The following is a 15,638-nucleotide window of genomic DNA, read 5'->3' as shown; positions in this document are numbered from 1 at the left end:
CCAAGATGCATCTTAAGATTAACCGCATGGGATATTATTGCCCAACCATGGTCAGAGATTGCATTGAATCCCTTACATCTCATAGTTTGTTCATAGCCTTTTAAAATATGGGGAACATGTGTGATTGGTCCCATTCATGGGGATTTTATTCATCAACATCCGAATCCCTTACATCTCACAGTTTGTTCATAGCCTTTTAAAATATGGGAAACATATGTGATTGGTCCCATTGATCCCCCATCATCTTCCGGGCATCGATTCATATTGCCTGCAATAGACTATTTCTCTAGATGGGCCAAGGTTATTCCATTTAAGAGAAGTAAAGACTGAGAACATCATAAAATTCTTCAGAGAAAATATCCTATACTAATTTGGAACTCCAAGAAGAATTATCTCAGATAATGGACCCGCTTTCAAAAGCTTTAAAACTGAGAGATTTGCACAACATTACAAAATAGACTGGAGGTATACCTCCATCTATAATGTGAGAGCAAATAGGTTGGCGGAAGCATTTAACAAAACTCTTTCAAAATTTACTAAAGAAGGCTATGTCCAAAAATAAAAAAAGTTTGGCATGATAGACTTCCCGAAGTGCTATGGGCATATTATACCACGTATAGGACTCCAACACAATGCACACCATACTCTTTAGTGTTTGGAACTGAAGCAGTCTTGCCACTTGAAATTCAAATACCTTCATTAAGAATGGCGTTGCAAAATAAAATATCAAATGAAGATAATGTTGGACTTCGCCTAGATGAGTTAGACTCTCTTGATGAAAAAGGATAGAAGTACAACAAAATATTGAAATTTACAAAGCAAAGATGTCCCAAGCTTACAATAAGTTTGCCACATTTCGTACATTTACAAATGGAGAAATGGTTCTTGTCCTCAGAAGACCTATCATCAGCAACAAGCGGGCTGGGGGCAAATTCAAAGCAAATTGGGAAGGTTCAAATGTAGTGGAGATCGTCTATGAAGGAGGCGCATACCAACTCATTGATGACAAAGGAGAAAGATGATAAACGCCTAAATGTATATATTTTATACGTATTATTTGTGTATATTTTAATGAATTGATGCCCGTTTAAGTATAAATTGCTTATTTCGGTGTTGCAGATCTTAAATGAGCCGAACGAAGCTCAAAAATGCAAATTGGACGACTTCGACGCCAAAAACGACATTTTTGGGTGTCGGCACTGTAGTAGGCATTCGGCTGTGAGCTTTACAGAGTCCATGCACCTGCATGGGTGCCTGTGAGGTTTGCTGGAATTTCACAACTCTTGGTACTGTAGCAGAAATACTATAGTAGAATCACTGTAGCAGAGTACTGTAGCACAAAAACCTTTTCTGGGCGAAACAGCAGTGAGCTTCACGGGCTCCATGCTCATGCATGGAGCCCGTATGGACCTGATGGGATATATATTGGGCTGATTTTCTATGGCAAAAAGATAGATTTTTAGAGGGGGAGTTTTTATCTTGGGCCTCTTAGGCCGCCGCCCCACTCTTCCCGCCAGCGATCTATTACGCAAGACTTCACCAAGAGGGAGACAAACTTTGGAGGAGAAGATAGGGAGAAGATCCTAGGCATCAAAAGCATCATTTGAGTGGAGATCTCTTCAAATCTTCAAGATCTTCACCATCCAAAGGGATTTAAAGATAGAGGGAGTAGTTCTTACTTATTTTCTTGTTTACTTGTTCCTTGGACATATATGAGCATTCCTCTTTCATGAGGAACTAACTTATTTGTGATTTGGACATGATGAACTCTAGTGTTGATTGTTTGTAATTTGAATAATCATCTTTATTGATGCTTTGTTGGATGTTGTATTTATTTTATGGAATCTTGTAGTTTGTGGTTCAAGCCTTGTGTACTTTGATGTGTTGATTTGCATGAGAACTCTGTATTTCGATTTCTAGGTTGTACTTGGTTGGGTGACCATCGCCCTTGTACTAGACACACTTGGCTTGGAAGGGATCCATATACAAATACACCGTGACCATCGGGTATTTTGTACCCCTCCAGCAATTAGGGTTTGACCTAGTTTGAGTATCGACCCTGATTAAAGATTTCCCTGAGTGTAATGCAATCATACGAGCATTTGGGCGGAAGCGAGTCTGACCCAATACTTGTATGGGATTAGGGTTCAATTGCCGTGACCATCGAGTTGAGCTAATTTAGGAGTCTCTTGGCCCAACTACCATCTCACATTTCAGCCTAAATTCAGGACTTAATGGCTACCATAGGGGGATTCGTTTTCCAAATCACTCCCTTCAGTGTTTGATTCTCCCTTGAGTTCGTATTGTGTGTAGTAGTATTCCGGATTTCATTGTAGTTAATTTTTTCTCTTTATAGAATTACTGTTCATCTTTCGAAGTGTTAGGCTAGGAAATAGACGAAATGAAAGTAATAGTAGCTCCTTGGGCCCTGGGAATACGACCCGTGCGCTTGCGGATCTCACATCACGTTTTTTGCGCCGTTGCCGGGGACACGAGGAATACTAGGAAAACCTGTAGTCTATTGCTCTAGTCATTTATCTTTATTGTTGTAAATATCCATCTTTATATTTATCTTTTACCATGTTGTGCATATTTATTTATTTTGTTTCTTTGTTCTTTTCTTTGATAGCTTACTGTTGTTAGTTTGTTTTTTCTTTTTATTACACAAGGCCATGGACTTCGAAGAAAAATTGTTGGCCGCTAAAATGTATGCACTTGAAAAATAGATGGAAGAATTAGATGCCATGAGAGCACACCAAAGCAATCCGACCATGGATTTTGAATAGAGATTATTAGCCGCTAGAATGTATGCACTTGAGAAACAAATGGAAGAATTTGATGCCAAGAGAGCACACCATTGCAATCAATACACTGATGTTTATAATCCATATTGGGGAGGGCACTCGCACTCTTCGACACATCATCATACTCAACATTGGGAGTACCCTCACCAGAGATTGCAACAACAACCCTCATTTCAAGAACCGTGTCATTACCAACCTCCAGTCAACCATACTAAGCAACTTAATCAATGGGGATTCAATACGCAAGATGTGTTCGCCAGATTCATGATGCAAACCGATGCTAAATTTGAAGCCATGGGTACTGTAACTTTTAATGCCCTACCATCTTTTCATAGTATGGTGAACATGATTGGATAGTCTTCTAACATATCGACCAAGTTACCACAAACTATAAATGCCCTATTTGAAAATGGTACAAGGAATGAAGAGAAAAACAGTGAAATTGAGGTGGAAACCAATATTGAGGTGTTGGAGGTTGAACAAGCAAATGATGTAGCATCAGTACCTTTTGAGCAAATGGTAGAAGTTCCACTTCAATGGGCAATTGAAGTAGAAAAGGGGGAGGATGACATCATGGCCATAAAAACATGTGAGGAAGTAGAAGACACTCCATCAACCACAGTTGAAGATGCTACTTGCCTCAACGTAGATTTTTCCATCCATCCATCAATTTTAGTCAAGTGCAAAAACAAAATTCCGGGAATTGTATTCAAAGATGTGGGTACTAAGCTAAGATCATCATTGAACCCACCCATGCCGGGCTTGGACAATTCCCAACCAAAATTTTTTCCTTGGCGGCCCAAGAAAATTTTATGGGCAATTGAAGTTCATCACAACATGGTTGAGAGAAAAATTGTGGATAGGATGTTGAAGTCCCCAATTAATCCACCTATGCAAATCTTGCCAAGTTCTCAATCAAAGTTGTTCCCTGGAGACCCAAACAACACTTATGGGTAGTTCAAGGCAATCTAACATTGCTCGAGGAAGAAGATTCGGGTAGGAGGTTGAAACCGTCCAAGGACCCGTCTATGCCAAGCTTGAATAATTCTCGACTGAACCTTTTTCCTTGGAGGCCAAAGCAATTTTGTGGTGGGGTACTCAATGGAATTCTTGTCGGGACCAAAGAAGAAGCGGGGAGGATGCTTAAGCCATCTAAGGAGCTGCCCAAGTTTAAATTGCACAATTCCCTGCCCAAGCTTTTTCCATGGAGGCCAAAAGGTAACTCGTGCTTGGCTTTCAACTTGACACCATCCCGGAAGGAACACTTTATTTTTCTTGGTAGTTCTTATGGCAATTTTAGCCGGGATGAACACACCGTCTTCAAGCCTCCCTAAGGTAAGAAAAAGGTACGTCGAGCTAATAACGTTAAACAAGCGCTTCTTGGGAGGCAACCCAAGTTTCAAATCCTTTGTTTTCATTTTTTTTTTGTTTTCTAGCTGCTTGTTGAGTTTAATTTGTTGTGTTTATTGTTGTGTTATGTTCGTATGTTTGTTTGTTTGAATGATCCATGCTTATCTTATATTTTTGAATCTTATCTAGTGGATTGGTGTTGTTTGATTGTGTTTTAATGCATATTTCGGTGTTATAGATGTTGTAAATTAGTTTTGCTCTAAGTTTCATGGGAGCCCATGCCAAAATTTTGCTTTTCCAGGTCTTCAAGGGCTGCGGCCTGTATGGACCATTTTTGTGCTCCCCAGGGGCATCAGGGGCTAGAGAAGGACAGAAACTTTCACGGGCTCCATGCGCCGGCATGGAGCCCGTATGGCTTGCGGGCTGGAATTTCTAGCCTTAAGTAGCCACCTTTCTCTCCCTTGTTCTCACTCATTTTTCATCCGTTTTCTTTCATTCTTTCACCATTTTTCTTCATTTTTCTTCCTCTTCACTCCTCTCCTACCTCTTCTACATTAGATCTTGTGGTTTAATTGAGGTTTTACTATCTATTTCACCGATCTTCATCGATTCAAGCTTTGAAGCCCTAGTTTTTGTTTTGGAGCAACCTTGCCTCTTCTTCTTGATTGTGTATGCTTATCTTACTTTAAACCATGAAGAATGTTGTAGGGTTGTTTGATCTTGGATTTATTTGAATTTTGAGCCATGGTTTGTAAATTTTTGGGCTTCAAAAAACAGGGGGAATTCTTGCAAAAATTCAGCCCGAGCTACAGTAACTTTTGAATGTTGCTTATATTGAATTTGTTTGACACTTGTAGCATCTTTAAAAACCCCTAGAAACACTTGCACTAGACAGATTTAAGCATCATGATATTGCTTGAACAAAGAACTTGCATGGACTTTTGTTTTCATAGTTTTTAGAGTTTTTGTTTGTGTGTGCTCCCTACATATTCATTGGTGAGATGAACTATGTTTTTTTTGACTTTTGCAGGACTCAAGATATGAGCTTCATTCTCACCACCCCTCAAGAATTGAACCTACCCCTTGTTCATGCATGTATTGCACAATCTTCATCAACAAAATTGGGCAGTCTCTTTACCCTTCCCTTTCATGCTTCATTTAATTATTACGAATTCTACACCATGTTGTGTTGATTAGTGTACATTGAGGGCAATGTACGATTCTAGGTGTGGGGATGGGTTATTTGCATGCTTACTTCACCGGTGATAGCTACGATTTATTGTTAAGAACCTCTTGGCTTGAATGAACGATAATAATGAGTTGTAGTGTTATTTGTGCTATAAGGAAGTCATGTTTTCTCTCTAGTGCTTTCTTCACAACTTTGACACAGAACTTCTACCTTGTTTGCCAAAACTATCCCACTACTTTGATTTAATGTGTTAGACTGGTAAATTCATCCCTCAATGGTTTTTTAAAAGCTTTTGGTTCTTTTGTTCATTTTGCTTTATCCCTAAGTGAAGTTTTGCATGAAGGTGCTCAGGAGACATGTATATAATTGTTATCTAAAAAAAAATTGAAAAATGAAAAAATCAGTCTATGTCAGTATTCCTCTGCTAATTTAGCATGAATGCGTCTATGTAGATTGTAATCAAGTAAGTTGGGTGGCTCTTGTGCCTAATCAGCATGTGCATCTTTCTGAAAGATTATAAGATATTTTGTGCAATCTACGTTAGGCGGACTCGAAAGAAAAAAAAAATTATAATAAAGAAAGAAAGAAGTATTTATTCTATTGGACTCAATCATGCATTCACTTAGATACTAAAGTGTTGAATGTGGACCAAAGGACTCTTGACTTACTATTGAGGGTGTCTTTAACATTTCCAACACCGGTAGTCATTGAATGTGGCGTGAATAGGGAGAGCGAGGGATGAAGTATGCACACACTCACGAGGAAAGCACTCTAGAGGAATCATGACTATCTCTACTGAGCTGGTTATTGTGCAACTCATTTTTTTTATTTCATTTCATCTGTGCCTATGGGGTTCTTCACTATTGAGCTCGAGGTCGTACATTTAGCTGTTTATCTTCTTGCCACTATTCTTTCATGTGTGTTTGCTTGGGGACAAGCAAACGCTTAGGTGTGGGGATGTTTGATAAACGCCTAAATGTATGTATTTTATACATATTAATCTTGTATTATTTGTGTATATTTTAATGAATTGTTGCCCGTTTAAGTATAAATTGCTTATTTTGGTGTTGCAGATCTTAAATGAGCCGAACAAAGCTCAAAAATGCAAATTGGACGAATTCGGCACCAAAAACGGCATTTTTTGGGGTGTCGGCACTGTAGTAGGCATTCAGCTATAAGCTTCACGGGGTCCATGCGCCCGCATGGTTGCCTGTGAGGTTTGCTAGAATTGCACAACTCTTGGTTACTGCAGCAAAACAATGCAGCTGAGTACTGTAGCACAAAAACCTTTTCTGGGCGAAACAACAGTGAGCTTCACGGGCTCCATGCGCCGGTATGGACCTGATGGGATATATATTGGGCTGATTTTCTAGGGCAAAAAGAGAGCTTTTTGGAGGGGGAGTTTTTCTCTTGGGCCTCTTAGGCCGCCGCCCCATTCATCCCGCCGGCGATCTATTATGCAAGACTTCACCAAGAGGGAGACAAACTTTGGAGGAGAAGATAGGGAGAAGATCCTAGGCATCAAAAGCATCATTTGAGGGGAGATCTCTTCAAATCTTCAAGATCTTCACCATCCAAGGGGATTTAAAGATAGAGGGAGTAGTTCTTACTTATTTTCTTGTTTACTTGTTCCTTGGACCTATATGAGCATTCCTCTTTCATGAGGAACTAACTTATTTTTGATTTGGACATGATGAACTCTAGGATTGATTGTTTGTAATTTGAATGATCATCTTTATTGATGCTTTGTTGGATGTTGTATTTCTTTTATGGAATCTTGTAGTTTGTGGTTCAAGCCTTGTGTACTTTGATGTGTTGATTTGCATGAGAACTCTGTATTTCGATTTCTAGGTTGTACTTGGTTGGGTAACCATCGCCCTTGTACTAGACACACTTGGCTTGGAAGGGATCCATATACAAATACACCGTGACCATCGGGTATTTTGTACCCCTCCAGCAATTAAGGTTGGACCTAGTTTGAGTATCGACCCTGATTAAAGATTTCCCTGAGTGTAATGCAATCATACGAGCATTTGGGCGGAAGCGAGTCTGACCCAATACTTGTATGGGATTAGGGTTCAATTGCCGTGACCATCGAGTTGAGCTAATTTAGGAGTCTCTTGGCCCAACTACCATCTCACATTTCAGCCTAAATTCAGGACTTAATGGCTACCGTAGGGGGATTCATTTTCCAAATTACTCCCTTCAGTGTTTGATTCTCCCTTGAGTTCGTATTGTGTGTAGTAGTATTCCGGATTTCATTGTAGTTAATTCTTTCTCTTTGTAGAATTACTGTTCATCTTTCGAAGTGTTAGGCTAGGAAATAGACGAAAGGGAAGTAATAGTAGCTCGTTGGCGACCCGTGCGCTTGCGGATCTCACATCAAAAGCCCCATGCCACCTTTTAATGGTTGTTTTCTAAAGAAGTACTATGCATAATGTAGAATGTTTGTCTATGACGGAACGTCTGGTCCCTTAAAATAAAAAAAAACTAGAAAACATTGACTTTCATGTATATTTGTCTATGATGAAATGCATGACATATACAAATCCTAAGATCAGCCTAGAGTGCATATCTCAAGGCGATCTCAAATACATAAATTTAAAGATTAGCCGAGAGCACCGATCTCGACGCGATCCAAAATATTCAAAATACACGAATCTCAAAACCAGCCGAGAGCACATATCTCGAGGCAATCCAAAATATCTAAACCTTAAGATTACCTTCGAATACAAATAACGAAGCAAAATAAATAAAAAAATAATCAAAATCAAATCAGATAAATATCATATATATATATATATATATATATATATATATATATATATCAAATAATAAAAATATAAAATCGGATAAAGATATAACATATATATATATATATATATATATGTATATAAGATGATAAATAAATAAATTATAAAGTAATAATAATAGTAATAAATAAACAAATAAATAATAAAAATAATATGTATATATATAATATAAAAAAATTAGAAATAGATAATATAAAAAAATCAATATAAAAAAATCAAATTTGATAAACATATATATATATATATATATATATATAAAGTATAATAATAAATAAATAAATAACATCTGGGTATATTAAAATATATGAAAGATAAAAAAATAAAATAAAATGAATAAAAATAATAAATAAGTAAATAAATAAATAATGAAAAATAAATAAATTGTAAAGAAATAATAAATAATCTATATATAATGTAAAAAAATTATATAAAATAAAAAAATAATTAATAATTAATAATTAAATTAAACAAAAAAATGGTGGCCGTGGAACGTGTGTAGCATGGTCGCGACACGATGGCCACAACCGGGATCACCATCAATGAAATCGCCCTCACATGAGAGCGAGGGGTTAGTAAAAACTATTTTAAATAGACGGGAACCGGAGAGAAAGAAAAAAGAATGAATGAGAGAAGAAGACGAAGGTGAAGAGGACAAAGGCGAAGAAGAACGAAAAGGAGAAGACGAAGGTGTTCCTCTCCTCCCATGCTTACATATAGATATATATATATATAAAAAGTAAAAAAAAAATGGTTGCCGTTGCCTACCATTGTTATTGATGCTCGTCACTTATTCTCGCTCTTGATGAGGAGCTCTTGAAGACAGAAAAGCCTGAGAAGCCCGAAGAGGTGTTGAAGACGGAGGATCAATCGATAGTAAAGCCCTTGAAAACAAAAGAATCAACAGTTCTGATGGTAAAGAAGAAAAAGCCCGCCGCTGAGAAGCTAATGAAAGAAGAAAAACACTACAAGAAACTGTTGAATTAGAAACAGTAATTTAGCAACGGACTGGTTCTGTTGCGGTTTAATAACTGATTAGCAACGGATTAGACCGTCCGTTACAATGTTACAAACAAAATTTAGGACTGTTTCAAAATTTAAAACGTAAATGCCATCGATGGCTAATCCGCTTTCGCTTTTAGAAACGGGTAAAAATATTCGCTTTTGTAAAATTACCAACGGAATTGGAGTCCGCTTTATGAAATAGTAACGGATTAAACATTGGTTTCTAAACTTAGCAACCGATTCAAGTCCGCTTTTGTAAAATAGTAACGGATTACATATCGGTTTCGAAAATATTAGCAACGGGTTAAAATTGGTTTGTATATTACCAACGGATTTATAATCCGCTTTGTAACTAGTAACGGATCGCATATCGGTTTTGTAAAAAATCTAGTAACGTAATTAATATTCGGTTTGTAAATTACCAACGAATTGGTTATCTGTTTCTAAAAACCTAGTCACTGAGTTTGGTTCCGTTGGTTATCAAGTAGGTTTAAATTTTTGATTATATTTTTTTAGTAAAAACATTTTTATGACTCAATTGAAGTGGTTATATATAATTGTAATCATGAAAGAATAATGATTTTTTTAAATAATTTTTTTATGAATATATATTAACTCCTTTTTAGATATGATTAATGTTACATATTATTAACTTTTTATGAATATAATTTTTTTAGGATAAAAAAAGGACAAAAAAATTATTTGGGATTTTTTTAATTACTCAAGACCAATAATTTTTTGAAAAATATATATAACAATAACTTAAATATAAAAAAATAGCCATAATTAGTTTTTTTCAAACAAAATTAAAAATATTTAGATTTTGTAAATACGTAATTAAAAAACAATTACAAACGGACATTATAATCCATTAGTAAATTACCAACGGACTTGTAATCCATTTGTATAATAGTAACGGATTACACATCCGCTTTTTAAATGGTAGCAACGGATTAAAAATTCGGTTTGTAAATTACCAACGGATCCGTATTCCGTTTGTAAAAATAGTAACGGTTCATATATCGGTTTCTAAAATCTAGTAACAGATTACGATTCGGTTTGTAAATTACCAACGGATTGGGCATCCGCTTTCTAAAAACTTAGCAACGGAGTTTGTTTCCGTTGGTAAATTAGAAATGGCCATGATTTTTAAATAATTTTTTTATGAATATATATTAACTCCTTTTAGATATGATTAATGTTACATATTATTAACTTTTTTTTTTATGAATATAATTTATAGGATAAAAAGGACAAAAATTATTTGGTAACTTTTTTAATTACTCAAGACCAATAATTTTCTTGAAAATGTATATAACAATAACTTAAATATAAAAATAGCCATAATTAGTTTTCCAAACAAAATTAAAATATTTAGATTTTGTAAATATAGAATTTTAAAAAAAAACAATTACAAACGGACATTATAATCCATTAGTAAATTACCAACGGACTTGTAATCCATTTGTAAAATAGTAACGGATTACACATCGGTTTTTAAATGGTAGCAACGGATTAGAATTAGGTTTGTAAATTACCAACGGATCCGAATTCCGTTTGTAAAATAGTAACGGTTCATATATCGGTTTCTAAAATCTAGTAACGGATTACGATTCGGTTTGTAAATTACCAACGGATTGGGTATCCGTTTCTAAAACTTAGCAACGGAGTTTGGTTCCGTTGGTAAATTAGAAATGGCCATGAACTTCCATTTCTAAAGTTATATTTTATTAAATAAATTTTTGGTTTTGGATGATTATAATAAATTTATCCATATGTATAATATTCGTTTATGAATATACTATGGAGATACGTATTTATAAGATTGGGATTTAATAAATATTAGATAAAGTAGGTTTAAATTTTATTTATATTTTTTGTAAAACAATTTTTTTTTGACGAATTAATTGAAGTGGTTATTATTTTTTGTTTAATTGTAATCATGAAAGTATAATAATTTTTAAATGATTTTTATGAATATATATATTAACTCCTCCTAGATATGATTAATGTTACAAATTATTAACTTTTTTTATTAGTAAATTTTTTAGGATAAAAATGGCAAACATTATTTGGGACTTTTTGAATTACTCCAGACCAATAATTTCCTTAAAGATATATATGGCAATAACTTAAATATAAAAATAGCCATAATAAGTTTTGATAATTACAAATTTTTTTAACTCTAATCAGGAAAGATTAATTTATATATTATTACTAATAAAGTTTAAGATAGATTTAATTGTTTGTTAATAAGTTTGTAATATATAAAATTATTATTAATATTATATATTTTTTGATTGAATGATTTTTAAAATGTAAAATATTATAAATAATAATAATAATTGTAATAATAATAATATTATTATTTAATTATTTATCACAAACAGATTTTGGATCCGTTTGTGTATCACAAACGGATCAAGGATCCGTTTGTCTTCACAAGGATCCGGATCTGTTAATCAAACAGATCCGGATCCGTTAAACTTGTTTTCCTTTCCTTGCTAGGTTTCTTCTCTCCATCTCCAGATCCTGAGCCCTAGTAATCAGGAGAAACCCCTTCCCTTCTTCGCTTCCGATTTCTCGAAATCTCCCTGTGTTCTTTCTCCAATTCATTGTGCACTCCGGGGCCGCCATTGCCACACGGTGATTGCCACACTTCGCCGAATTATAGAGGCTCGGACTACCACCGTTGTTCAGAGGCCAAGGAAGACGTAAAGCTGAAAGGCTTTTCCCCAAAGTCCGGACGAGGACCGTATCGGCTCACCATTGCTTCATGCATCTCGACCGCGCCAAGACCACCAACTTCCTTGCCCCTCACTCCGACTTCATTTGGTATGGATCTCCCCATAGCTCTCTTTTTCTCCATGTGATTTTATACACATTCTCGGTTGAATTAGTTTAAATTTTTCTCAAGTGTGTTCTCCGATTACTTGATTTCTCGTTGATTGTCTTCGCTTTTAAATACTATGATCTCATGATCGAGCCAAATCTCTATGAATTTGTTAAGATTGATTCGGGTTTGAAAACAACACTAGATACCTCATTTCTTGTGGATCTTACTGGTGATTGGATTGATTGATAGACTTTTTCTAATTAAATAGGCAACGATCGATTCTAGTTATAGAGGCAAGGGTGTACATCACCATCCGGGTTGCTACTCACCCGATATTTATGAACACAAGCATCAAGAGTGCTGGTTGAAACAGCTATAATCTTTCTTTTGTCTATCCACACATAACATTAGTCTGACTGTTGAAGAACCAACTACATGAAGATGACCGTAAAAATACATTCCTATGTGATAATTTTTAGATGTTTTGCAATTTTATGCTCCTTGTTTGTTGATCAAGAATGGTGTTTCTTATTGAATATAAAATGACATTTTCCAAGTTGAACACATAGCTTGGTTAATGATAGTGTAGCTACAATGCTCACATATTGATTTCACCAAGGAATTATTCCTTGAACTATTAGCCTTGCAAAATGCTCACTAAGGCACAAGTTGTGATTACTTCCCCGGTGATATCAGTATTAATTCAATTTGTTTCTAGCTAGCCATTATCAAATGCCCCGAAATTTGAAAAATAATACCTCGCTATAAGATTTGTTATGCATGCACTATGAAATCTTACAAATTTCTCAAATGCAGGCAGCCACACCAAGATTATAGCTTTAAAGACAAGTACTCAGAATCATACAAGAATTCTCATCCAACAGCACCTGTAATTGTCCCTTGGTAAAATCTTGGTTTTCCTTTTTAAGTGATTGAACTTTAACCATTATAGTCAGTGCATGAAAGAAATCTGTATTGGTGATGTTGACAGTGCTCTAGACAGGCTCTGGTAGAAGAAAAAAGCTGAAGTTCGTGACGAGATCGTGACGAGACCCTGACTCCTCTCTCTCTACTTTGCTTGTTGGATCCCTTGATTCTTTGTTGGAAAGTGTTTGCTGACGGTCATCTAAGCGTTGAATCCTGAGATTTTGTCTGCTTTCATCTTTGGTATTGTGTTTTTTTTTTCTAAATCTGTGCTGATGTTTCTTGAGATCTAATGAGTTTGATAAATAGGTCAAGGAAGGGCGGATTCGTTGTTGTTGTTGTTGTTGGTGTTTGTGGTGGGATTGAAGTTTGTGGTTGTCAAGTGCTTTCATGTCTTTGCGGTTGGTTTGGCAGGTTGTTAAGATCATTAAGCTTGTTGGTTTTTCGGTGAATGTATAGAGATGTTTTTTGTCTTGTTGTTTTGAGGGTGGGTGATCGATCGGAAAAGGATGAGAGGTTTTTGTAAATTTGATTGCTTTTTCGTGATGAAGTTTGTGTTTTTAATGTGTTCTGTTTGTTAGAGCTTGAAAATTTTTCTTTTTTCTTTTTGATTTAGATCTATTAGGTTGATAAAGGATGCTTGTTTGATGATAATATTTGGAGTTTTGTTTCAAAGGTTCTTCTTTTAGTTTGTTTTGGATTTGACTTCTTTTGGGAATCCAGACAATTCCAGCAGGACCATTAATTTGGATGAAATGTTTTCTTCTTTCTGATATTATTTTAAATGCGACGCCTAAACTCTACAAACAAGTGTTACAAGATTGTAAACTCGGTCGACCCATCGGATGGACTTTCGAGAGGATTTTTTTCCGAAAAGTACAAGGATTTTATGAAAAGGTGATTTATCTGTCACCATGTTCCTTATGTTGTGAGTTAATTCACTATAAATGGTTTGTATTTTTATTTTATATATAGGGCCCTCTATGATCTGTCCACCATGCATTTTTATCTATCTTTCTAGAGCTTTTTATTCTTCTTTTTCACTCACTTCCATGTGCATTCCCACCCTTTTCCCTCGTGTCCAGATTCTCTCACCCATCTGCCACTCACCCTTTCTGTTTTTATAATAATTATTTTGTTTAATAACTCTGATTTGATAGTAATTTATAAAAAAATTGCATCCATACAATCCATGTCTTGGTGCACTTGGACTATTATGAATCAAATATAACTCTTTACAACACACTTTGATTAGTGACTTTAATTAATTGGGAAGAACAAATTAATAATTAAGGGATTAGCCAGAAGACCATGGTTATTTAGCCAAATACATGGGGGTGGATACATAGACCATGGTTATTTAGTGATAATGTCTTTCAACCTTAAAAGTTATAGATGCCGAAAAATAAAATTGGCCAAAAAAAATACTTTATCCCTTATTTTTCGGAGAGTCTAGAGATCATTTGCATGTGATTGTGTCTGAAGATCATCGTTGTTTGGCTTTTGATATTCTTGAGCTTGCCAAAGATTTCTCGGAATGGTCTATTTTATATCATATAGATTTTAAAGAAGATTTTATTTTTTTTAAAAATAAATGTATATTTTTATGTATCATGCATCTTTCTCTTGGTCACTGAGCATTCTCCCGAGGAACCGCACAAGAGGATGATAAACTATTATATTTTTTTATCACAAAAAGATTGTGGCATATAATCTTATGGACAAAAACAATATTTGGAGATTTTCTTGAATGGGGAGGGAGTATTAGGAGAACAATTATATTGTTTTCCTGGCAAATTCTATTGTATACCCACTTTGACTTTTCCTAGGAATTAATTATATAATAGCTATTTTCTTTGATGTCTAAGTTTATGTATATTACTCATGTATTCTCGTTAAGAGCTTCAGAAGAAAAATAAAAGTTGTTATTTCAACTATAATAAAGAACTTTAATTATTTATCATTTGAGTTTGTTTGCATTTAATTCTATGTATTTTTTCCCGATTTAAATATTCAAATTTTCAAAAGTAAATAATTGTCATTATAATAACCTTCATAAAAACTATATTGTTTCTACATTTTTGCTTTTATATCTTTATTTGCTTATGTATTTTTATAATAATATTCTTACTTATTTTTTTTTAAAAAAAACCATATATATTTATCTCTAAAATATATCATTCGCTTTGGTTGTAAATAAAATGGATTTTTATTTGATTGGGCTGAAAGTTTATGAATTTTACTTTAAAATTTAAATCTTTTTTGAAGTATTTATTTTTTTCCTTTTGCATTGTTTTTGCAAAGACTTCGCTCAGGTGAATTCTCTTTGTTGCAACTTGACGTGTTTCACCCATCTTATTCGAGTATTAGCAATTTCTTGTTTTTTTAATCAAGTGAAACACTTTGCAAATGTAAGTAGTATGTATTTTTTTATTTTTTTATGAATTTACAAGAAATTGATTTTTTTACGTACTTTTGATAGGGTTACATGTATATGATATTTCATGCCACTAGATATACAACAATGTTTACTCGATTACATTCTTTTTATAACGAGTGTTTATTAAAAATGAATTCGAGAAAGGAATTGGATGTACGCTAGGCTTAAAGATGGTTTTCTAAACCCTGATTTTTTACGAGGTATCAATGGCTTCATTGAGTTTGCAAGAATGCACCCAGAATGTATGGATGGAATTAAAATCAAATGTCCATGCAATCAT

This window comes from Dioscorea cayenensis, chromosome 16 (genome assembly GCF_009730915.1).
Source record: "Dioscorea cayenensis subsp. rotundata cultivar TDr96_F1 chromosome 16, TDr96_F1_v2_PseudoChromosome.rev07_lg8_w22 25.fasta, whole genome shotgun sequence".
NCBI lineage: Eukaryota > Viridiplantae > Streptophyta > Magnoliopsida > Dioscoreales > Dioscoreaceae > Dioscorea > Dioscorea cayenensis.
Note: the sequence above shows the minus strand (reverse complement) of the source record.